Source organism: Symphalangus syndactylus, chromosome 13, assembly GCF_028878055.3.
Source record: "Symphalangus syndactylus isolate Jambi chromosome 13, NHGRI_mSymSyn1-v2.1_pri, whole genome shotgun sequence".
In the NCBI taxonomy this organism is placed as follows: domain Eukaryota; kingdom Metazoa; phylum Chordata; class Mammalia; order Primates; family Hylobatidae; genus Symphalangus; species Symphalangus syndactylus.
The window spans coordinates 49,907,380-49,933,759 of record NC_072435.2 but is presented as its reverse complement, the minus strand read 5'-3'; the positions used below and the strand labels follow the sequence as shown (position 1 = coordinate 49,933,759).

At 44.2% G+C, this 26,380-nt stretch overlaps 1 protein-coding gene and 1 long non-coding RNA gene across 3 annotated transcripts in view; both read right to left on the bottom strand.

Moving 5' to 3' along the window:
- Positions 1-26,380, bottom strand: part of LOC129459807 (zinc finger protein 208-like) — a 231,224-nt gene that overhangs the window by 56,558 nt on the left and 148,286 nt on the right.
- LOC129459832 (uncharacterized) overlaps positions 1-26,380 on the bottom strand; it is a 38,351-nt gene that overhangs the window by 9,381 nt on the left and 2,590 nt on the right. The window contains exons 2-7 of one of the 2 annotated variants that reach the window (XR_010115329.1): positions 22,449-26,135; positions 17,674-17,769; positions 14,361-14,504; positions 9,638-14,247; positions 5,834-7,985; positions 12-139 (exon numbers count right to left, since the gene is read on the bottom strand). This is a non-coding gene — a long non-coding RNA (uncharacterized lncRNA). Of the gene's footprint in view, positions 1-11; positions 7,986-9,637; positions 14,248-14,360; positions 14,505-17,673; positions 17,770-22,448; positions 26,136-26,380 lie in introns of both variants that reach the window. The other variant, XR_008650075.2, reaches the window with a different exon arrangement.

The following is a 26,380-nucleotide window of genomic DNA, read 5'->3' as shown; positions in this document are numbered from 1 at the left end:
CGGGCATTTACCTCAGCTTTGCCCACAGGAGAGATTGTAATGGGTCAAGAAATAGGTCACAATGCTCCCTGTGGTCAGGCTTCAGGCAGAGGACTCACATCTTCTTAGTGCTAAGCCCAGCTGTGTATCTCAATGCCTTCTAAGGGCAGAGCCAAAGCAAAAAAAAAAAAAAGTAACATCGCCTTAGTGTTAGGCACAGTCATATGTCATAATCTCTTTTGTGAGCAGAACCTAAAAAAAAGTGTCACATCACCTAGGTGCTGGGCCCCACAATATGTCCCAATACCCCCTGTGATTATGGACAGGCAGGAAAAGTAAGTCACATTTCCAGGGTGATTGGTGAAGACATATATTACAATCCCCTCTGTAGACAGATCCAGGATGAAGTGTTACATCACCCAGGTGTTGGACTCAGCCTATGTGTTTACGGCACAAGCAAAAGAATAACATAACATAGGCCCAGCAATATGTCACAATACATCTGTGGGCAGCACCAATGCAGAAGAGCCGACTCACACCACCTGGGTGCAACACCCAGCAATATGTCACAATGACCATTGTGGGCTGTATCAAGGCAGAATAGAATCACATTACCAAGGGTCTGGGCCCGGTGATATGGCACTGTGGACTAGGCCCAGGAAAAGACAAATAACTCAGATGCTGGGCTAAGATATATGTCATATTACACTTTTTGAAAGGTCTTGCGATGACATTAACAATTACATTCATGTTCTGAGTCAAGGGATGAGAATCAATGCCTCCTGCATGTTGGGTCTAAGTACGGGGGTCACAGTCTCAATGGTGGACTGGATTTGTGCATAAGAGCCTCAATTTCTTTTGCAAATTATGTGCCTTAGTCTGGGCAAGGTGGCTCACACCTGTAATCCCAGCACTTTGGGAGGCCAAGGTAAGTGGATCACTTGAGGTCAGGAGTTCAAGACCAGCCTGACCAACATGGTGAAACCCCAGCTCTACTAAAAATACAAAACAGCTGGGATAGTGGTGGGCACCTGTAATCCCAGCTACTCAGGAGGCTAAGGCAGGAGAAATCACTTGAACCCAGGAAACAGAGTTTGCAATGAGTCAAGATCGTGCCACTGCTCTCCAGCCTAGGTAACGAGCAAAACTCCATCTCAAAATAAATAAATTATGCTCTTTAGTGAAGTCGCAGTCACAAAGGTGTGCTGAATTTTGGTTAACGAGTCACTAACCCAACTGTGGACAAAAATCCACAAATGAGAGTCAGTTTTCCAACACTCAACTGCCTCCAAAAGTGAGATTCAGAACCTCAAAAGAAGAGTATGTTTAAGTGGATGACAATATTTGGTATTGACTGGGTGTGAATATAAATTTCACAACCTCACCTGTGTGCTTGTCTCTGTCAGGACACTCTCTTGTGGACTGTATATGGTGTGCATGAGAGTTGCAACCTGCTGTGAACACATGATCTTATGTGGTCCTAAGTCTGACAGTCAACATCTCTCCAATTGGCTGGGTCCAGAGAGGAGAGTCCTCACCCACCTATGAGCTGGGTTTAGAAATGATTCACCATCTCAAATGTGGCCACATGTTCACATATGATAGTCACAATTTTAACTGTGGACTGCATCCATCCATGAGAATTATGACCTTATCAGTGGGCTCTTTCATGTGCGAGGATGACAATCCTAAAAACTGGCAGGGTGTGCTTACATGAAACATGATCTAACCTGTTTGCTTGGTCCTATGGTGCAGATTACATGCTCTGTACCATCTGAGCGCCTTATACAGTATACAAGACAGTGGTAATTCTCTATAACCTTCATACAGAGAGGAGACCAGGATTTTACTCCTTTTTCTTTTTTTTTTTTGTGAGACGGAGTTTCGCTCTTGTTGCCCAGACTGGAGTGCGATGGTGTGATCTCAGCTCACCACAACCTCCGCCTCCTGGGTTCAAGCGATTCTCCTGCCTCAGCCTCCCGAGTAGCTGGGATTACAGGCACGTGCCACCATGCCTAGCTAATTTTTTGTATTTTTAGTAGAGACAGGGTTTTTCCATGTTGGTCAGGCTGGTCTTGAATACCGACCTCAGGTGATCCGCCCACCTCGACCTCTCAAAGTGCTGGGATTATAGGTGTGAGCCGCCACACCCAGCCAGGAACTTTACTCCTCTTTCTAAGCCTACCTGTGAGAGACAGTATCTCTTCTATTGGCTGGTATGAGGTATTAGAGTCATCATCAAACCTATGAGCTGGGCCAAGATATATGTTACCAACCAACTTGTTGGCACAAACCATCCAGGAGAGTGATATCACCTGGATGCTGGGCAAATGATATGTAATTTTTTTCCCTGAGGGCTGTGAAAAGGCAGGAGAGTCACATCATCCGGGTTTTCAACCAGTGGCATGTTACAATTTTCTCCTGAAAGTTATGCACATGCAGGAGAGGCACATCACCTGGTGGCTGGGCTCTGCAGTGTGTTATAACATTTCCTGTGGGCAGGGTGAAGGTAGAAAAGGCATCACATCTTTTATGTAATGGATGCAGATATATGTCACAAGAACCCCTGTGGACAGGGCTGAGGTGTTTGGCCCAGTGAAATGTCACAATAACCAAAATATGTAGTTGTTAGAAGAGTCACATCACCTAAGTTCTGGTTCCAGTGATATGTCACAATCTTTCCTTTTGACAGGGATCAGAGAGGAGTCACATCACTTAGGTGATGAACAAAAATAAATGTCTTAATAACCCCATGCTCAGGGTCCATGTGAGAGAGTTGAATCACCCATGTGTTGAACCTAGTGAAATGTCAAAATATACAATTTATGCAGGGCCCAGGCAGGAGAAGACAGTATCTTCACCTAAGTGTCAGGCCCAGTGATACATCACAATACCTTCTGTGACAGAGTCCAAGCAGTGGAGAAGAATCACATTACCTAGGTGATGAGTCAAAAACTATGTCACAAAAATCAGTGAGGGGAGGGCCCAGGCAGGAGTCAAATTACCTAAATTAGGGGCTCAGGGATATGTTGCAGTGACCTCTGTGGGTAGGACTCAGGAGAAACAGGAGAGTCACATAATCAAGGTGCTGAGTAAAGCTATATGACACAATCACCCAAACTGATAGGCCCAGGCAAAAGAAAGGAGTCATATCACATAGGTGCTGGGCCAAGTGATGTGTCACAATTCTCATTATGGACAGTTCCCAGGAAGAAAAGGAGAGTCACATCATCTAGATGATGAAACTAGAGATGTCACAATAAGCCATGTGGGCTGGGATCATGCAGAAGAATAGAATCATTTGTGTGTTGATCCTAGTATAAGTCACTCTCTTTTTTGTGCGCATGGACCAGGCAGGAGACTCATAACATCTAGGTGCTGGGCCCAGAGATAGGTCACAAGCTCTACTATTGGCAAGGCCCAGGTAACAAAGTAGAGTCACATCAAATAGTTGATGGGCCAAGAGATATGTCACAATGCCCCCAGTAGGCAGGGTTTAGGCAGGGGACAAATTACATTGATGCTGGGCACTGTAGTATGTCACAATGTCTTTTAAGGGCAGGGCTAGGCAAAATAATTTTGCTGATGGGCCTAGTGATGTGTTAGTTTTTTTGTGGGCAGAATCTATGAAGAAGAGGCAAGTCACATCAGCTCAGTGCTGAAACCAGCAATAGATATCATTATCCCCCAGTGAACAAGGACTAGGCAGGTGAAAAGATTCATATCACCTTGGTGATTGGCACAAAGGTATGTAACAATATCCCTGGAAGGCAGTGGCCTGGCAGGAATGTTACATCGCCTGGGTATTGAAACCAGCTTCACAATAGCCTAAGTAGACAGGGCACAGGTGGCAGAGTTCCATCACCTGGGTGCTGAGCCCAAGGATATGTCACAATGTTCCTGCGGGCAAGGCTCAGGCAGGAGAGAAACATTTTCTAATTGCTGGATCCAGTGATGTCACAATCTTCTCTGTGGGAAGAATGCAGGTAGAAGAGAAGAGTCACATCTTTCTAGGTAATGAGGCCAGAGACATGCCACAAAGCCTCCTGTGGGCAGGGCCCAGGCAGGAACCTCTCATCCCCTAGGTGTCAGTCCCAGAGATATGTCCAATATTCATAATATGCCATGCCCTGGCAATAAAGGCAAGTTACATCACCTAAGTGCTAGGGCCAGGGATATGTCACAATTCCTCTTTCATCAAGAGCTAGGCATAAGTGGAGAGTCACACCACTTGGGTGATGAACGAAAAGATACATCATCATACCCCTGTAGGCAAAGCCCATGCAGGAGAGTTACGTCACCTAGGTTGCAGCTCCAGTGATGTGTCAAAATACATAATGTATGCAGGGTTTAGGCAGCAGAAAATAGTAACATCAACTAGGATCCTAGCTAAGCAATATATCAAACTCTCTTTTTGGGTATATTTCAAGCAGTAGAGGAGAGTCACATCACCTAGATTCTCAGTCCAGCAATAAATACATCACAATGCCCCCTGTGAAAATGACTGAATAAGAGGAGAGTAACATAACCTAGGGGCTAGGCCAAGCTGTGTGTCACAATCACACCTGCGAGCAGGGCCTAGTCATGAGAGGAGAGTCACATCAAGTAAGTTCTGGGCCACACGATATATCACAATCCCCATATGGACAGGTCTCGGGAAGACATCACCTAGGTGCTGGGCACAGGAACATGTGACAATGTCTCGGATAGGCAAACACAGGGTAGGAAAGGGGAGGGGATAATATTAAACATCTGATGGGCCAAGAGATATGTCACAATGCCCTCTGTGGGCAGGATCCAGGCTGGAGACACACAGCACCTTGGCGCTGGGGCCATGAATACTTTATAGTGCCTTCTGAGGGCGGGCCCAAGGCAAAAGAGTAACGTCATTATGCTGTTGGGCCCAGCGGTATGTTACAATCTTTGCTGCAGGTGGAACCTAGAAAGAAGAGAGGAGTCACACCAGCCAGGTACTGGGCCTAGCAGTATGCCACAATATGTTTTGTGAGAAGGAACTAGGCAGTAAAAGGCAGTCACATCACCTGGGTGGTGAGCACAGAGATTTGTGACAACGGCTCCTGCAGGCAGAACCTAAATAAGGGAGTTACATTTTCTGGGTTTTAGACCCAGTAACGTCACAATGAACCACGTGGGCAAAGCAGAGGAGAGTAACATAATCTATGGGTGATGGCAGCAATATTTTACAATGCTCACTGTGGTCAGCACCAAAGGAGGAGAGAAAACTCCCATCACTGGCCGGGCATGGTGGCTCACGACTGTAATCCCAGCACTTTGGGAGGCCAAGGCAGGTGGATCACCTGAGGTCAGGAGTTCGAGACCAGCCTGACCAACATGGAGAAACCGTGTCTCTACGAAAAATACAAAAATTAGCCAGGCATGGTGGTGCACGCCTGTAATCTAAGCTACTTGGGAGGCTGAGACAGAATTGTTTAAACTCAGGAGGCGGAGTTTGCCTTGAGCCAAGATTGCACCATTACACTCCAGCCTGGGTAACAAGAGCAAAACTCTGTCTCAAAAAAAAAAAAAAAAGAAAAAAGAGAAAGAAAAAGAAAACTCCCATCACCTGGATGCAAGGCCCAGTGATATGTCCCAATGCCTAATGTGGAAATCACAGAGGCAAGAAAATAGAGTCACATCACCTAGTTTCTAGTCCAGCGATACGTCACGATTCCATCTGTGGGTTAAATCCGAGCAAGAGAGAAAACTCACTTGGGTTCTACACAGAGGCATGTGTCACAATCACACGTGCAGGAAGGTCCAAATGAGATTAACAATCCTGTACATATCTCACTTCTGTGTGCAGCAGCAAGGCAGGAGAGGAGACTCACATTACCTGGGTGCAAGGCTCTGAGATATGTTAATGTCTTTTTTGAGTAGCACCAAGGCAGGAGAATAGTTACATCATCTAGGTGCTGGGTCCAGCAGTGTGGCACAATCCTATCTGTAGGCTGGGCCAATTCTGAAGAATCACAATACTCAGCTGCTGGGCAGAAGTGTGTCAAAACCGCACCTGAAGGAAAGACCAAGGATGAGACTAACAATCCTGTATATACTCCAATTCTTGGTATGAGAGTCAACACCTCCTGTATGTTAAATCCAAGTACACAAGTCACATTTTTAGAATGAATTGAATCACTGAATGAGAGACTCAGTCCCTCTTACTGGCTGTGTCACCTTAGTGGAATCACAGACTAACAGTGTATTCAATATTGGTCTGAAAGTCACCAACTTAACTTTGGACTGGATTCACTTATAAATTTTCCAACTTGCAACTGTCTCTGGATATGAGATTCAGAACATCCAGTTGATTGTATTCATGTGAAAAGAGGACAATCTTTACTGTCGGCTGGGTGTGCATGAGTGTCAAAACCTCAACTGTACAATGAGCCTAGTTAGAACACTCTCTGTACCAACTGAGGAATTTATAAGGTTCCTATGAGAGTCGCAATCTTTTGTGACTGGGAGACATTTGTGCTGCTACGGACCCATGATCTTACCTGTGGCTCTATGCCCAGATATGAGAGTTAACACCTCTATAATGACTGGGTCCAGATAGGAGAGTTGTCACCTGCCTATAAGCTAGGCTTACTAATGAGTCATCACCTCAGCTGTTGCCTGATGTTCACACATGACAGTCACAATTTCAACTCTGCACTGCATCCACATGTAAGATTTAGGACCTCACCAGTAGGCTTTGTCCATAGATGAGGGTGACAATCTTAACAACTGGCAAAGTGTGCATACATAAATCACAATCCCATCTGCTTTCTAGAGCCATTGTGACACTCTGTGTACCACTTGAGGGCTTTATACAACATGTGAGAGAGTGTAATTTTCTCTGACCTTCCTAAAAAGAGGAGAGTGAGAACCTTACCCATGTACCTAAGCCCATATATGAGAGATAGTATGTCTCCTATTGACTGATTTCAGATATGAGAGCCAATATCGCACCTATGATCTGAAAAAAGATATATGTCACAATCTCCCCTGTGGATAGGGAGTGAACAGGAGAGTTACATCGTTTCGGTAATAGGCCAGGGATATGTCACAATCTTCTCTGAGAGAAGGCACCAGGCAGAAGAATTAAAACTTGGGTGCTCAGTCAGGGATATGTTAAATTTCCTCTTGAAACCAGGGCAGACAGTAGAGTCACATCACCTGGGTGCTGAGACGAGTGATATGTCACAATGCTCCCTGTGAGCAAAGCTCAGGCAGGAGAAACACATCACCTGATTCCTGGGCCAGAAGATATGTCACAATCTCTCATTGTGGGGAAACCTTGGTAGAAAAGGAGAGTCACATCAAAAAGCTGATGCTCTTAAAGATACATCACAATGCTCTGCTATCATGGTCCATACAGGAGACTCATGTCACCATGTTGCTGGGCCCAGTAATATGTCACAATGCCTTTTGAGGTCCAGGCCAAGGCAAAACGTAATGTCACATTGGCATAGAGCTCCACAATATGTCTCAATCTCCCTTGCCAGCAGAACTTATGATGGAAGAAGAATCACAATCGTTTGGTACTGAGCCAAGGGATATGTCACAATTCCCTCTGTGAGCAGGGACCAGGCAGGAGAAGAGAGTCACATCACCTGGGTAATGAGTGGAAATATATGTCATAATGCTCCTTTTTGGCAGTAGAGTTACATTACCAGGGTGTCGAACCCAGCAATATGTCACAATTGCTTATGTGGTCAGGGAACAGGCAGGAGAGTCACATAATCTGGATGCAGGGCTCACAGAAATGTCCTAATGCCTTCTGTGGGCAATGCCAAGGCAGCGGAGGAGACTCACATCATTTAAGTGTAAGGTCCAGCGATATGTCACAATGTCCTCTGTGAGCAGCACCAATGCAGAAAAATAGAAGCACATCCCCTCAGTTGTGGGTTCAGCTATATGTCACTATTCCATCTGTGGGCTGGTCTTAGGCAAGAGAGTCAGATTACTTGGGTGCTGGGCAGCGAAAAATGTTACAACTAAACCTGTGGGAAGGCGCAGAGATGAAATTAACAATCCCACACATGTTCTGGTTTTAGGTAAAGGGGGTTAACCCTTCCTATATGTTGTGTCTAAGAACAGGAGTTACAATGTCAACAGCGGACTAAATTTGTACCTGACAGCCTATACTCCTCCTGTGGACTTTGTCTAATTAGTGAAGTCACAGCCTCACAGGTGTGCTGAATCTTGCTCTGAGTGTCACCAACTCACCTGTGGACTGGATCCATATATGACAGTCAATTTTTCCACCTTTGACTTCCTCTATGTGTGATCCAGAACTTCAAAAGTGGGCTGTGTTTATGTGAGAATATGATGATATATACTGTTTGATGGGTGTTCATATAACAGTGAAAATCTCCAGGCCAGCTGCAGTGGCTCACGCCAGTAATCCCAGCACTTTGGGAGGCCGATGCAGGCGGATCACAAGGTCAGGAGATTGAGACCATCCTGGCCAGCATGGTGAAACCCTGTTTCTACTAAAACTACAAAAATTAGCCAGGCATGGTGGTGTGTGCCTGTAATCCCAGCTACTCAGGAGGCTGAGGCAGGAGAATCACTTGAACCCGGAGGCGGAGGTTGCAGTAAGCTGAAATCGCACCACTGCACTCCAGCTGGGGGGACAGAGCAAGACTTCATCTCAAAAAAAAAAGAAAAAAAGAAAATCTCCCCTGTGTGCTGGGTCTTGTTAGTACACTCTTTTTTTTTTTTTTTTTTTTGGCGAGACAGAGTCTCGCACTATCACCCAGGCTGGAGTACAGTGGCATGATCTCAACTCAATGCAACCTCCGCCTCCTGGGCTCAAGCGATTCTCCTGCCTCAGGCTCCTGAGTAGCTGGGATTACAGGTGCCACCACCATGCCCAGCTAATTTTTTGTATTTTTTAGTAAAGATAGGGTTTCAACACGTTGGTCAGGCTGGTCTTGAACTCCTGACCTCGTTTCACCCACCTCAGCCTCCCAAAATGCTGGGATTACAGGCGTGAGCCACTGTGCCTGGTTACTACACTCTCTATACTACTCAAAGGCTTTATCCATTATAAATGAGAGGCACAATTTACTCTAAAATCATGTTTGTAAGCACCCATGACCATACTTGTGGCCCTAAGCCCAGGTATTAGTGAATATCTCTCTTAGTTTGTTGGGTTTAAGAGAGTAGAGTCCTCATCTGCTCTGTTCTGAGTTTAGAAATATGTCACCATCTCAACTGTGGCTGGAGGCTCATATATGACAGTCACAATTCCAACTGTGGACAGTGTTTGCATTTGAGATTCTGTTTGCATTTGAGATTCAAGACTTCAGCCATGGGCTCTTTCCCTGTGTGAGGGTGATAATCCTAATAGTTGGTGAGGTGTGCATATAAGAAACAATCTCACCTTTGTGCTGTGTGCCCTGGGATAACACTCTTTGTAACACTCGAGGGCATTATATGATATGTTAGAGTGTGGCAATTCTTTATGACCTTCATAAAAAGAGACGACCAAGGATATGACTCATTTATCTAAGTCGAGCTATGAGAGACAGTATTTCTTCCAATAGCTGACTTGAGGTATAAGAGTCACCATTGCACTTATAAGCTGACTATAGTATATGTCACCATTTAACCTGTAGGTAGGGAGTTAGCAAGAGAGTCACATCACCTGGGATTTCAGCCAAGGTATCTCACAATCTTCCCTGAGGGAAGGAAACAAGCAGGAGCGTCACATCACCTGGGTGCTCAGCCAGGGATATGTTACGATTCTCTCCTGAAAGCACAGCACAGGCAACAGAGTCACATCACCTGGGTGCTGAGCTAAGCACTATGTCACAATGCTCCCTGGGGGCAAGACACAGGCAGAAAAGCCATATCACCTGGTGTCTGGTTCCAGGGATATGTCACAATCTTTCCTGTGCAGGGCATGGTACAGGCAAGAAGTGTCACCTTTTATGTCATGGACGCAGATATATGTCACAAGGTCCCTGTGGGCAGAGCCCAGGCAGGAGCATGCAATCTCATAGGTAGTGGGCCTAGTAATATTTTACAATATCCAAAATATTTGAGGCACAGGGAAAACAGGATCACATCACCTAGGTGCTGGGCCCAGTGATATGCTGCAATCCTCCCTTTTGGCAGGGCCCAGGCAGAAAAAGAGTTACATCATCTAGGTGATGAATAAAAAGATATGTTACAATACCTCTGTGGGCAGGGCACATGCAGGAGATTCATATCACCGAGGTGTTAGAACAAGCCACATGTCACAATACACAATGTACAACAGGAACCAGGCAGCAGAGGAGAGTCACACGACCTAGGTTCTGACCCAGCAATATATTACAATCCCTCCTTAGGAAAAGCCTAAGAAGTAGAGGAAAGTCATATCACCTGGGCACTAGGCCCTGTGATATGTCCAGTGTTCTCTGTGGAAAGCACTAAGACAAGAGAATAGACTCACATCACCTAAATGCTGGGTCCAGAAATATGGCACAATCCCATCTGTTGGGCCCAGGCAGGAGAGTCAAATCACTTAGGTGCTTAAAAAAGGTGTATGTCACAAACACACCTGAATTAAGGTCGAGGTATGAGATTAACAATTTCACACACTTCTTAGTTCTAGGTATGAGACATAATACCCTCTGTATGTTGGGTGTAAGTACCTGAGTGACAATCTCAATGATGGTCTGGATTTGTGCATGAGAACTTCAATCCTTCCTGCAAATTGTCATTTTAATGAAGTCACTGACTCACAGGTGTGCTGAATCTTGGTCTCAGAGACACTAACCTCTCTATGGATCGAATTAACATGAGATTTAATTTTCTAACTTTCGACTGCATCTGGGTATGAGATTCAGAACCTCAACTGTGAGCTGTGTTTATGTGGAAGGATGACAGTCTTTACTGTTGTCAGGCTATGCATATGAGTGTCACAACCTCCCTGTGTGCTGAGTTCTGTTAGGACGTTCCCTGTACCTCGATGACTTTACACAGCATGTGACAGAGTGTTAATTCTTTATGACCTTCATACAAAGAAGAAACCCAAGACATTACTCATTTTCCTGACCCCGGCTATGAGAGATAGTGTATCTGCTATTGGTTGTTTAGAGGTATGAGAGTCATATTGCCCCTGTAAGTTTGGATACGATATGCATCACAATCCCACCAGTGAAGAGGGATTGACCAAAAGACTCACATCACCTGCCTTTTGGGGCAATGATATGTCACAATCATCTCTGAGGGCAGGGATAGGGCAGAAGTGTCACACCACCTGGGTGCTTGATTAGGGATATGTTACAATCTCCTCTTGAAAGCAGAATACAGTCAGCAGAGTCACATCACCTGGATGCTAGCCCCAGTGATATGTTACAATCATCTGCGGGCAAGGACCAGGCAGGAAAATCACATCACCTGATTGCTGAGACCGGTGATTTGCCACAACCTTCCCAGTGGTCAGGGTGCAGGCAAAAAGGAGAGTTAAATCTCCTAGATAATGGATACAAAGATATGTCACAAGGCCACTAGGCAGAAGCCTCCCATTTCATGGGTGTTGAACTCAATGATGTCACTATACCCAAAATATGCCAGAAACAGGAAAAATAAAAGAATCGTATCACCTAAGTGATGGAAAGATGATACAATACTTCTGTGGGTGGTTCCCATGCCATAAAGTTGTATCACCTAGGTGTTGAATCCAGGCATGTCACAACACACAATGTACGCAGGGCTTAGGCAGAAGAGGAGAGTCACAACACATAGGTGGTGAGTCCAGCAACACATCACAATCCCTGCTTGGGCAAAGCCCAAACCAGAGAACTATGAGTCACATCACCTATGTACTGGGCTCAGCAATATGTCACACTACCCCTTATGTGGAGGGCCCATGCAAGAGAGTCACATCACCTATATAATGGGCTCAGCAATATGTCACAATACCCACTCCAGGGAGGGCCCACCCAAGAGAGTCACATCATCTAAATTATGGGCCCAAAAATATGTCAAAATGCTCTCTGTGAGTACAGCTCAGGAAAATAAAAGAATCACATGACATAGGGTTTAGGCCCAACTATATGTAACAAACACCCCAGTGTGCAGAGCCCATGCATGAGAAAAGAGTCACATCACCTATGTGCTGGGCCCAGTGATACGTACCAATACTTGTTTTGGCAGTTCCCAGGTAGAAGAGAAGTGTCGCATCACCTAGGTGATTAATAGAAAGGTATTTCATAATACCCCTATGGGCAGGGCCCATGCAGGAGAGTTGCATTACCTACGTGTTAAGACTCAGTGATATGTCTTAGTACACAATGTGTGCAGGTCCCAGGGTGGAGAGGAGAGTCACCTCATCTAGGTTCTTGACGCAGTGGTATGTCACAATCCCTTTTTGTGCAGAGATGGAACAGCAGAGTCACATCACCTAGATTCTGGGCCCAGCAATATATCACAATACCCCAAGAAGATAGTCCAAACAAAAGAGTTACATCAGCCAGGTGTGGTGGCCCATGCCTGTAATCCCAGCACTTTGGGAGGCCAAGGCAGGTGGATCACTTGAGGTCAGGAGTTCGAGACCAGCCTGGCCAACATGGTGAAACTCCGTCTCTACTAAAAATACAAAAATTAGCTGGCTGTGTTGATGTGTGCCTATAATCCCAGCTACTCAGGAGGCTGAGGCAGGTGAATCACTTGAACCCAGGAGGCGGAAGTTGCAGTGAACCAAGATCGCACCACTGCACTCCAGCCAGGGCGACAGAGCCAGACTCTGTCTCAAAAAAAAAAAAGTTACATTACCTAATTAATGGTCTCAGAGATAAGACACAGTGCGCCTCATAGATAGGGCTCAGGAAGAAGTGTGGAGTCACATAACATCTGAGCTGGCCCCAGCTATGTGTCAAAATCACTCCAGTCGGCAGGGCCCTGGCATAAGAAGACAGTCATATCGAAGCTAGGTGCAGTGGCTCATGCCTGGAATCCCAGTACTTTGGGAGGCCAAGGCAGGCAGATCACCTGAGGTTGGGAGTTCGAGACCAGCCTGACTAACATGGAGAAATCCCATCTCTACTGAAAATATAAAAAAAATTTGCCAGGCGCGGTGGTACATGCTTGTAATCCCAGCTGAGCCAAGATCGTGGTATTGCACTCCAGCCTGGGCAACAAGAGCGAAACTCTGTCTTAAAAAAAATAAATAAATAAAAAGTCACATAATGTAGGTGCTTTGCCAAGCAATATGTCACAACCCCTACTGTGGACAGGTCCCAGGGAGAAGAGAGTCACACAACCACAGCAATGGGCCCAGATATATGTTACAGTGACTTCTGGGAGTTAGCAGAAGAATCATATCACCTGTATGCTAAATTCAGCAGTAAGTCGCTCTCTCTTCTGTGGGCAAGGCCCAGGCAGGAGAGGAGAGTCATATCACCTTGGTGCTGGGCCCATTTGATCAACAACCAGGTAAGAGAGAAGAGTCACATAAAATAGTCAAAGGGTGCCAAGAGCAATGGTTCACACCTGTAATCTCAGCACATTGGGAGGTCAAGGCGGGTGGACTGGCTGAGGTCAGGAGTTTGATATCAGCCTAGCCAACAGGGTGATATCTTGTCTCTACTAAAAACACAAAAATCAGTCAGACATGGTGGCACACACCTGTAGTCTCAGCTACTTAGGAGGCTGAGGCAGAAGAATCACTTGAACCCAGGAGGCAAAGGTTGAAGTGAGCAGAGATCATGCCACTGCACTCCATCCTAGGTGACAGAGTGAGATTCTGTCTCAAAAATAAAATTAAAATAAATAAAATATAATACAGTAAATAAAATAAAATAGTCAAAGGGCCCAGATATGTCACAATGCACCTTGTAGGCAGGGTCCAGGCAGGAGACTCATATCACATTTGTTCTGGGCCCAGTAATATATCACCACGCCTGCTGAGGGCAGTGCCATGACAAGAGTACTGTCACCTTAGTATTAGGCCCAGTGACATGTCACAATATCCCCTGTGGGCAAAAACCTAGGAAGAGGAGAAAAGTCATGTTAGCTAGGTGCTGAGCCCTGTGATACGTCAAAATCCTTTCTGTGAGTAGGGGCCAAGCAGAAGAGAGCTGCATTACCTGTGTGATGGATGCAGGGATATGTCACAATGTCCTCTGTAGGCAGGGCCTAAGCAGTAGAGTTACATCACCTAGGTTTTGGACCCAACAGTATGTCACAATGGGCCACATGGGCAGGGCACAGGCAGAAGAGTCACATAACCTATGTGTGGGGCCCAGCGATATGACACAATGCCCCCTGTGGAAGAACCAAGGCAGAAGAGAAGATTCACACCACCTGGGTACAAGACCCAGCGATATGTCACAATGTCTTCTGTGGGCAGTGCCAAGGCAGTAGAATAGCTGCATTACCTCAATTCTGGGTCCAACGATATGTCACAATCCTTTCTGTGGGCTGGGCTCAGGCGGGAGCATCAACTCACTCTGTTGCTGGATAAAGTCACATGTCATAATCACACCGTCAGACATGTTCAGGGATGAGATTATACATCTGGACTGGAAAGAATCAACACATCAAAAATATGACCAGACCAGTGGCGCATGCCTGTAATCCCAGCACTTTGGGAGGTCAAGGCAGGAGGATACTTTGAGCCCAGGAGTTTGAGACTATCCTGGGGGCCACATGGTGAGACAACACCTATATTAAAAAATAATAATTAAAAATATATATATATGTGTGTGTGTGTATATATGTGTGTGTGTGTTTGTGTATATATACATACATACATATACATATATATACACATATATATGTGTATATATATATATATGTAAAACCAGAGCCTGAAAAACATAGCAAGACCACGTCTCTTCTTAAGAAAAACAAAAAAGAGAGAGATAGATGATAGATTGATTACAGGTAGGTAGGTAAGATAGATGATAGATTGATTACAGGTAGGTAGGTAGGTAGGTAGGTAGACAGATGGATAGAGATAGAACCAGTCATGGTGGCTCACGCCTGTAAGCTCAGTACCTTGAGAGGCCAAGGCCAGCAGATCGCTTGGCCACGGGAGTTTGAAATCAGCCTGGAAAACATGATGGAACCCCATCTCTACAAAAATAAAAAGCAAGATATGCAAAATAATGTGCCAGTGTGGTGCCGTATACCTTTAGTCCCAGCTACTAAGGAAGCAGGGTGTCTGAGATAGAAGGATCACCGGAGCCCAGGGAGGTCGAGGCTGTAGTTAGCTGTGATCACGTAACTGCACTTAAGCCTAGGTGAAAGAAATCTAAAACAACAGCAACTTCAGCATACAGGAAGGAGCATGAGAGAGAGAAAAAGAAAAAACCCAAAAAACAAAAACCAAGAAAACTCAATGTACTGTGGAAACAAACTAAAAGTGGGGCTAGAAAAAAACAAACAAAACACAAAACTATCCCCAGATCCCCAGCTATTTGGGAGGCCAAAATGGGAGGATCACCTGGATGAGCCCAGGAAGGTGGAGGGCACAGTGAGCCATCACTGAACTTTTCTGGTGGACCTAAGTGGTACTGCACCGGCAAGAGCCATCTGGTCCCCCTTAAACATTTTAAGCTGGTGACCAAGTCCTACGCTTGTGGCTGACATCTTGTAGACCTGGCAGCCAGAAGGAGAAGCCAGCTGACGGCGGAGGCAGAAGCCCACCGTTTCCAACCTGGGCCACGTGTGGCGCTCGCGGCCTGAAGCTGTCCCCGTTGGAAACTTATTCCCCCCAAGGTGGCCCACCTCAGTGGCCAGCCTCTAAGTCTGCCAACCTACCTTCCTAAGCTTTGAATCTCTGATCAACCCAAATGTTGAGGCCAGCAGCCACAAGTACTGGCCACAACTCGCAGCCCACATCTGGTCACCTGACGGCGTGACCAGGAAGCCACTGGGTCCACCCTGCAGGCCACGTGTGGCGCTCACGCCCAAAGCTGTCCCTCTGGCGACTAAGTCTGAGAGCTTCCCACCTAGCTCTGGGTGACAGAGCGAGACTCTATTGCAAAAAAAAAAAAAAAAAAAAAAGAAAAGAAAAAAGGGCCGGGTGCAGTGGCTCACACCTGTAATCCCAGCACTTTGGGAGGCTGAGGGGGTGGATCACCTGACGTGACGAGACCAGCCTGACCAACATGGAGAAACCCCATCTCTACTAAAAATAAAAAATTACCTGGGCGTGGTGGCACATGCCTATAATCCCAGCTACTTGGGAGGCTGACGCAGGAGAATTACTTGAACCAAGGAGGTAGAGGTTCCGGTGAGCCGAGATCACGCCATTGCACTCCAGGCTGGGCAACAAAAGTGAAACTCCATCTCAAAAAAAAAAAAAAAGAAAAAAAGAAAAATGTAGAATAAAGAAAGAAATGAAGGAAAGAAGCAAGCAAGCAGCAAGAGAGAGAGCAAAAAAAAAAAAGGAAGAATGAAAAGGAAAAAAGAAAAAAGAGGACAGAACATGGTGGCTCAAACCTATAATCCCAACACTTTGGGAAGCTGAAATGGAAGAACTAGTTGAGCATAGGAGCTTGACGCCAGCCCTGGGAACATAGTGAGGCCTCGTCTCTACTACAAGAAATAAAAAATTTAGCCAGGCACCATGGCATGCTCATGTAGTAGGAAAGAAAACAGGTGGGAGGAAAGGAGGGAAGAAAAGAAGAAAGAAAGATAGGAAGGAAGGAAAAAAGAAACCAAGTTCTACAACGAAAAAAAATTAAAAAGAAACAAACGGAAAGAGAGGAGGAAGAGAGAAATACAAAAAAAAAAAAAAAAGGACGAGAGAAAGTGGGAAAGGCACATAGAAAGAAAGAGACAGAAAGGGAGAAAAAAATAGGAATATAGGAAATGAGGCCAGACACAGTGGCTCACACCTGTAATTCCAACACTTTGGGAGGCCGAGGCATGAGGATCACTTGAGGTCAGGAGTTTGAGACCAGACTGGCCAACATGGCAAAACCCTGTCTCTACTAAAAAAAATACAAAGAATTAGCCAGGCATCGTGGTGCACAACTGTAATCCCAGCTATTCAGAGGCTGAAGCATGAGAATCACTTGAACTCAGGATTCAGAGGTTGCAGTGGGCTGAGACTGCACCATTGCACTCCAGCCTCGGCAACAGAGCAAGACTCTATCTCAAGGAAAAAAAAAAAAGAGGAAAGATGAAAGATGAAAAAATACAACCTAAAAAAGGAGAGGCAGAGAAGAAATCAGCACTGGTGAAGCCTCCAGGCGGCCACACCAGCTGTTTGCCCACCTGCTGTGCAATGACCTTATGTTCAGAAGCCACTCCCTCTACACTGAAGAGCTATGAGATATGCGAAATACTTGCTGTTCACATTGTGACTCTCAGGCAAACAAAATACACGGTTTCATTACTTGAATCCTGTGGTTTCTTTCAGCCCACTTTTATTGACTTAACCTAGTTAATGTATACTTTGAATTGTGTGTATGGCTTCAGAACTGAAGCTGATAATGAAATCTCAAGTTTCGATAGCCCAGGAAGTGCATAAATATCTAATTTCACCTGAATTGATTTGAGGGAAAATTACCAATGGAATGCCTTGGTCTGATTATCTGATAGAATCAATTGTTGTACATAAAACAGATCTGCACATATATATATATTATAATAAAATAATGGAAGATAAAAAAAAATCTGGCTTATTGACCTTTGAACCTCTCACCCAGGCCACCTACCATCTTTACTCCCACTTACCTGGTTGTGCAGCTATGGTCTCCTCACTCTTCACAGTCCAGGGCTCTTTCTTTCCCTCAAAAAAGGTCACCAGGTCCAGCTTAGAGATGGCAAGACCTGTTTTTTAATAAAAAGTCAGACGACTCATGCTGGAGGATCTGTAATTTCCAGCTCAGTACTGCGCTCAGTAGAGAAAAGGGGACATTATATAAGATTTTTAAAAATTATTCCCCAAAATACTGTTTCCTACCAGCTTCTTTAGAATATGTAGGAAGTATTTTACGTTTAGAAATTCTGCGCATCATTTTCAAGTTTGAATGAATTAAAACTAAGGGGGAGGGCTGGAAACACTAGGAAGATTTTTTTCTACATCAACAAACTTACATTTTTTTTTTCCCTGAAAGCAAGACTCTGAAATTCATTCAGACAAAGCACTACCTCCCAAGGAGACATTCTAAAAAGGAAAGAAATAAAGCCCTTGTTATGTTGTAACCCAGCAATTTGTAGAGAAACGCCACACTCTGAGACTAATTCAGGAGTCCTTTATTGCCAGGGACCGAGAGACCGCTAGTGCTCAAAATTCTGTCGGCCCCGGAGAAGGGGCTAGATTTCCTTTTATACCTAGGTCTACAAGGGGAGGGGGGAGCCTAGCTGAAGCAATTTTACAGAAGCAGAACAAGCAAAAAGTTAAAAAGATAAATGGTTACAGAAACAGTTACAGAAAAAATAAACAGTTCCAGGTGCAGGGGCTTAAACTATCACAAAGTGATAAACGCAGGGGCTTCGAGCGCATTCCCAGGAGCTGCTGGTACAGCTTGCCTCAGTATCTTATCAGTAAGTGTATTCCTGGATGTGCTTGGAGTCAGCTTGCACTGGTTATGCCCTTAAGGGAGGCGGGTAAGGGGGCTGCAAGTGAAGAAACTAAAATGGAGTCTGTCTGGCTCTCTCAGCTAAGCGAGACAATCAGGTTAAAACAAGGTAGGGTATCATAGTTATTAGACATTAGCTATTCTGAAGGCAAGTTATTCAGACTCAGAGACAACGTATGTATAGTTGTCTAACATCACATCTCTATACATATTCTGCTGAGAAGGGTTCAGGTATTTTTACTCCTCCAGAGAGAATTCGATGACCACATCCCTGAATGTCAACAGTTTCTGTAATAAAAATAAATAACACATTGATCATGCAGTCAAGGGCAGAGTTCCTAATTTGACCCAAGATGAAATAAGAAAGTTAAGAGAACTGGTTCTGACTTATGAGTGACCTGAGTTACTAAATAAGATACTTTTAAACACAGTAATATTTCGAATATATTCACTAATTCTGTGGAAATAGAATATAAGATCCACAAAACTAGCATAAATATGTACATATAAAACAAAATATAAACAGGAATCAATATAAAAATATACATTTTTGAGTGCTATTTTTGTATTTTTTTTTTTTTTTTTTGAGACTGAGTCTCGCTCTGTCGCCCAGGCTGGGGTGCAGTGGCGCGATCTCGGCTCACTGCAAGCTCTGCCTCCCGGGTTCATGCCATTCTCTTGCCTCAGCCTCCCAAGTAGCTGGGACTAGAGGCGCCTGCCACCATGCCCGGCTAATTTTTTGTATTTTTAGTAGAGATGGGGTTTCACCATGTTAGCCAGGATGGTCTCAGTCTCCTGACCTCGTGATCCACCCGCCTCAGCCTCCCAAAGTGCTGGGATTACAGGCGTGAGCCACCGCGCCTGGCCTGTATTTTTTTTTTTTTTTAAACGGAGTCTTGCTCTGTCGCCAGGATGGAGTGCAGTAGTGTAATCTCGGCTCAGTGCAACCTCCGCCTCCTAGGTTCAAGCAATTCTCCTGCCTCTGCCCCCCGAATAGCTAGGATTACAGGCGCCCACCAGCACGCCCAGCTAAGTTTTTGTATTTTCAGTAGAAATGGGGTTTCACCATGTTGGTCAGACTGGTCTCGGACTCCTGACCTCATGATTTGCCCGCCTCAGCCTCCCAAAGTGCTGAGATTACAGGCGTGAGCCACCACGCCCAGCCGAGCTTTTCGTTTTACCCCTATTTATCTGACTTGAAATGTATCTCAAAAGGACTTACGAGCCAATATACAGAGATAACTGTAAAACAACATCCAGAGCAGTTTTCATAACTGGGAAGATTAATATAAACAAGGCAACAACAGAAACTTGATCAAATGATGCTTACATTTTATGCACACACCCACAGAAATGGTAACTATGTATACATGAAAAGTGGGAAAGTAGAACATTTCTGTTTAAATGAAGAAATATTTTAAATTATATAAAAATTATAAGCCTCTTTGTGTATGCTTTTTTGTGTTTCCTAAAACAAGGACGAAGATCAAAACATTTAATGATATAAACTAACTTAAGAGCTATTGTTACTGAATCGGGTGTTTTTTAAAATTTTTTTGCTTTGGCCGGGCACAGTGGCTCATGCCTGTAATCCCAGCACTTTAGGAGGCCAAGGTAGGTGGATCACCTGAGGTCAGGAGTTTGAGACCAGCATGACCAATATAGTGAAACGCCGTCTCTAGTAAAAATACAAAAATTAGCCAGGCATGGTGGCATGCACCTGTAGTACCAGCTACTCGGGAGGCTGAGACAGGAGAATTGCTTGAACCCAGGAGGTTAAGGTTGCAGTGAGCTGAGATCATGCCACTGCACTCCAGCCTGGGCGACCAAGTAAGACTCTGTCTCAAAAAAAAAAAAAAATTTTTTTTTTGGCTTTATGTGCCATGTTATATTTTAGATTTTTAAGATGATATATTAGTTAAATATTAATTTTTGTTCTTTCTCTGAAAATACAGAAAATAAAGTGTATGCTTGTAAAATAAAGATGAAATAAAATAAAAACCTACAAAACTGACACCTTTTTTAGAACTTCCAGTTTCAAAAGCTGATATCTACAGTCAACAAATATGAGATTTGTTTTCCAAAGCAAGCCATAAGCAAAAAACAAACAAAAAAACCTAAAAAGAAAAAGAAACAGAGCTTTTCAATTAAATGTGACAATTTATAAACCTCACTTAGGAAATCCATCCCTCCAAGATACTCATTCATAATAAAGAGAAAAATAACTTTATAGTGAAGAAACTTGGCAGACAACACCTTAGCCAGATGAATAAAATTAGTGTCAGCTGTAATTAGACAAATTGGATCCAGAGGCCAATGCACGGATGGGCCCATAATTATTGCCGTGATATTGGTGGAGAGAAAAGTAAATAAAAATCTGAATCTAATCATGAAAAAACATAACCTGTAGGGAAGACACAGGTACTGGTATTTCTTCAAACTTGTCATGTATCCTAACTGGAAGCCTGGGCTAAGAACCACTTAGCTGACCATTGCTTCTCAAGCTTCGATGTGCATATAGCTCATTTGGTATTCTGAGCCACTCCTAACTAATGTGATTCTGCAGGTTTTGGAGGGGTCCAGAAATTGGCTTGTTTATCGAAAGTTCCCTGTTAATGCTGATGTTGCTCTCCAGCACTCAGAGAAAGCATAGCACACAGAGTCCCTTACATCTAATACCTTTATTGCAACACAAATACTTTTTGTTACAGTGAAGACCACAAGTCACTGTCTCAAAGGATCACATGGTTGCCAGCTTTTTAAAGTTTACAGAAGGCTGAAGAATGTAGTAATGTCTACATCTGCATTTGAACAACATGTACACATACATTAATACAGTGTTTATTGAGCTTGTACTATGTGCTCACCAAGTATGATGTAATGTGCTGTGCTGGGAAACTCGCGTGGTGTCAGTTAAGCCTCAAAAAATTTTGAAAGGTGGGTACTAAGTGTCTCATAATTCCCAGTAGGATTTAGATGATGGCTTAGGCTATTTCTTCTGGTTTCCCTATCACTATAAAAGCTAAATACAGACAGATGGGAGGGATATAGAAAGGAAGGGGTAAGTAGAGAGACTTAATTGCTGTGTTTCTATTTACTTTCTCATGACTGTGGAACAATTATTGGATCTGCAGAAGTGTAAAACAGGTTGCTGTGTAAAATGTAAGCACTGGTTTCATTGAGACAGAAAGACATTAAGATTCCAAATGTATACTCCTTTGCTCTCATTTATTTGCTTTTAGGTTTGGAAAAATTGTGAGCTCCAGCTCTGAAGAGACACCAAGGGTAAACACCCGTTTTACACTTCTGCAGATCCAACAGTTGTTCCAAACAGGAGTTTGATCTCCTCTAATTAGTCCTAATTAGTTCTGTGAGGGGAGATTTCAGGGTGGGGCCAGACCTGGACAAGGCTTAAAGAGCGTAGGTCTGGATAGGGCTGGGGCAGGGAGGTGGCCCTCAGCTTCTCTTCTCTGTGCTGCTCGCTTATTTTGTGTCCTATCTTTTCTAAGCTGGACCAACAAGAACTTGACTCCCAGAATTTTTCTGATTTTAATGGTTTAAGCCTCTTCTCTATTTTGCATGACACACTAACAACCGACTTAACCAAAACATGTAGTACTTTCTAGAAATACTATATTAGAAACGATTCTTAACAAGGGAAAAGCAATAGAAATAATTGTAACAGCTCTTCTGTCTATGATGTCCCTTCAGGCGGTGACATCAGAACTCACAACAACATAAGAGCAGTGTCCCAAATAAACCCTAAGTCATCTGTGCAACTCCCTTCTTCATTCTGATCACATTACTCTTAATTCAACCATGTATTTATTAGCTCTAGAATAATAATTCCTGAATAGTAGAGTCCATGACTGTTTCACCTGTTCTTCTAATGGCAAATAATAATAATAATAAAAGCAATTTGTTTACCTATCAGTTTGAGCCTCCAGACCTCCTACTTTTTCTTCACCCAAGTATCAGGAAACGAGAGCCTGTAATCCCAGCTACTTGGGAGGCTGAGGCAGGAGAATCACTTGAACCCGGGAGGCAGAGATTGCAGTGAGCCGAGGTCACGCCACTGCACTCCAGCCTGGCAACAGACAGAGACTCTGTCTCATAAACAAATAAATAAAAAACAACAACAACAAAAACTTTCTCCAGTAATACAATTGACACATAGGAGATGGGGTTGCATTCATGCATTCATGGCTCTGGACAGTTGTGGCCCTGCCTTCCCTCGGCTAATGTGCTTCTTTACACTTACAGATTCTGCCACCAGATTCGGTTTATACCAGGAGCTCCTCACACAATCTCAAAATTTCACTGGACAAGATCCAAAGCCTGGCCCTGTCTTGTGAATCCCAGGTGGATTTCAGCCCTTACGTGTGGATTCTAGGTACCATTAACTTAGCTCCATATTGTGTTACAGTGAGGAGAGGAAAAGTAGAGGAGAAATCCCCACATGAAGATTGCTCCAACACAGAATGGAGAACCCCATTAGCTGCACTCAAAATTTGGAACTGCAGGTTTAGGTTTAGGAGAGCAGAAAAGCAAGCCAAAGGCACCCTTGTCGCATGCATAGGCATTTGGACAAGAGAATAAGCAAAATGTTTAGATTCTCAGGCTTACTCAATGCAAATGTGTGAACCTGGTTGAGTTTTCAGGCCAAATGGCATTTGAAAGAGTTTCGCATCTGAAGATGCCAGGGGGATAGAAAGACAGAGCTGGAATAGTTAATTGTTGCCCTATAGTAATTTTTGTAGAAATCTGGTAAAAGTGTGCTATTAATGATTGTAGATCCCAAATACAAAGAAAGGCCATTCTGCCTGCAGACTTTGAGGGCAGTGTGCACTTTGCTGCACAATTGTGTGTTGTGAATGGAAGCCCAATTGCACAATTGTGTGTTGTGACTGGTCCATACAGAATGTAGCATGGTGGGCACAGTATGTGTTCATATCCTGTTTAGTAATTCTGGACAAACTTAGAGAAACATAATTATAAACAGAATTATCTGAAGCCTCAGAAAAATTATACACAATTGGAGAACAGAAAAAAAAAATTATTACAGAATTACTCCAGAATGTGAAGGGCATTATAAGCAAACTGCTAAGAGATTGCAAAGACAATTGCAAATAGCCACCATAATTAGTTCTCAAGTGGAAAAACTGACAGCACCATTGGTCACATACAGTTTATCTTAAATTCACCTAAAAATTGGAGGTCTTCTCTGGTTGCTAATTGCCTATAATTAAAGGAAAAATAAACTTACGTCTTCATGAGAGGTAGTTTTGAAACCTGGAACCAGGACTGTGCTGAAGGTAAACTCCTATCTTCCAACAGAAAATGGAATAAAATTCTATTTTCTTTGCTATCTACATTTTAAATAAATGATTCCTAGGTTCTAAAAACAGACAGTCCTGAGTCAAAAATACTGACAAAAACCCTATTTAGCAGTTAGAATAATTTGTATATATTTCAAGTAGGCAGAAAAGAATTATATAAAAGCTTTCTGGCCAGGTACAGTGGCTCACACTTGTAATCCCAGGACTTTTGGAGTCTGAGGCAAGTGCATTACCTGAGGTCAGGAGTTCGAGACCAGCCCAGCCAACATGGTGAAATTCCATCTCTACTAAAAGTACAAAAAATTATGGCCAGGCGTGATGTCTCATGCCTATAATCCCAGCACTCTGGGAGTCCAAGGCAGGCGGATCACCTGAGGTCGGGAGCTCGAGACCAGCCTGACCAACATGGGAGAAACCCATCTCTACAAAAAATACAAAATTAGCTGGCCGTGGTGGCATGCGCCTGTAATCCCAGCTACTCAGGAGGTTAAGGCAGAAGAATCGCTTGAACCGGGGAGGTGGGGGTTGCAGTGAGCCGAGATCACACCACTGCACTTCAGCCTGGGGGACGAGAGCGAAACTACATCTCAAAAAAAAATAAAAAATAAAAAAACAATTAGCCAGGCATTGTAGCGCACGCCTGTTATCTCAGCTACTTGGGAGGATAAGGCAGGAGAACTGCTTGAGCCCAGGAGGTGGAGGTTGCAGTAAGCCGAGATTGTGCCACTGCACTCCAGCCTGGGTGACAGAGCAAGACTCTGTCTCAAAAAAAACATAAAAATAAATAAATATAAAAGTTTTCTAAAGTAAATGCTTTAAGAAAAGGAAAGAGAAAAATCTTTTATTTTCAAGGATGAAGCCTGTATTTCTAATTTTTTTTTTTTTTTTTTTTTAAGACAGAGTCTTGCTCTGTCGCCCAGGCTGGAGTGCAGTGGCGCAATCTCGGCTCACTGCAAGCTCTGCCTCCCGGGTTCACGCCATTCTCCTGCCTCAGCCTCCCAAGTAGCTGGGACTACAGGTGCCTGGCACCATGCCCGACTCATTTTTTTGTATTTTTAGTAGAGACGAGGTTTCACCGGATTAGCCAGGATTGTCTCGATCTCCTGACCTCGTGATCCGCCTGCCTCAGCCTCCCAAAGTGCTGGGATTACAGGCTTGAGCCACCGCGCCCGGCCTGTATTTCTAATTTTTATCTGTTCTTACGACAGCTAGGTCTAGGGCCATAATCTTGAACTCATGGGCATCTGACTCCCAGTAGGTGCTGGATTCAGGCACCTGAGGCACACTGTGCACATCAGAAAGGGTTTGTAGAAAAGTAAAAGACAGAAGAGGGCAAGGTGCTATCAATGACCTGTGAGTGGGGGACAGTGCATGGTAGCTGGAAAGACTGGTTTATGCTATAGATACTGATTCAGGCAGGGCTATGTTCTGACATATTCCTGTGTCCATGCAGGTGGATGAGATTATGATTGGTAGTCCACAAGCCCAGGGTGATAGAGAGACCAGGTTGCTGCTTCAAGTTCAGGGTTTGTGGTAGGGATAATCCAGGAGACCTCTAGGCACTTGTGTAATTCTTTGGTGAGAAATTTTAGAGGTAAAGCCACTATAGAGTAATTCCTCAGGTCAAGTCCTCTTGTTTTGTGAAGGTTCTGGCCACGCCCATTCCTAGTGGGTATGTTCATCAGTAGGTGGAAATCATTGGTGGTAGCAGGTTGAGGGCAGGGAGTCTGTTTTCAGAACTCCTTTCTTCCAAGCCCTCAGTCCCCTTTCACCCTGGGAAGAGATCTGGAATGACAGGACAATGTGCATTGTGACAGCCTGTGTGCAGAACAGAGTTCCCCTTCCCAGAGAAACCAAGAGTCTCCCTCCAGCTCAAATATCTGTGATATTCTTTTTCTGACAACAAATGTGTGGAGTTTGCTGAACAGCAACCAATTCTCCAACACCAACTGGTTGTCCAATAACTCAATTCTGATACCTCCTTGAGTCAGCGTAGACCCTACAAGTTCAGGGCTCAGTCCCACAACACTGCCACCACTGCAGATCCCAGTCACAATTCCTAGGGTCTCATCTATACTTCTGAGCCAGTTCCTATAAATTGGGGGCTCTCATAATCTTCTCAAGTTAAATAATGATACAGCTACTCACAGAACTTAGCAAAACATTATACTTGCGGCCGGGCACGGTGGCTCACGCTTGTAATCCCAGCACTTTGGGAGGCCAAGGCAGGTGGATCATGAGGTCAGGAGATCAAGACCATGGTGAAACCCCGTCTCTAATAAAAATACAAAAAAAAAAAAAAAAATTAGCCGAGCGTGGTGGCGGACGCCTGTAGTCCCAGCTACTCGGAAAGGCTGAGGCAGGAGAATGGCGTGAACCCAGGAGGCGGAGCTCACAGTGAGCCAAGATCACGCCACTGCACTCCAGCCTGGGCAACAGAGCAAGACTCCGTCTCAAAAAACAAAACAAAACAAAAGCATTATACTTACATTTACCAGTTTATTATAAAAGATACAAGTC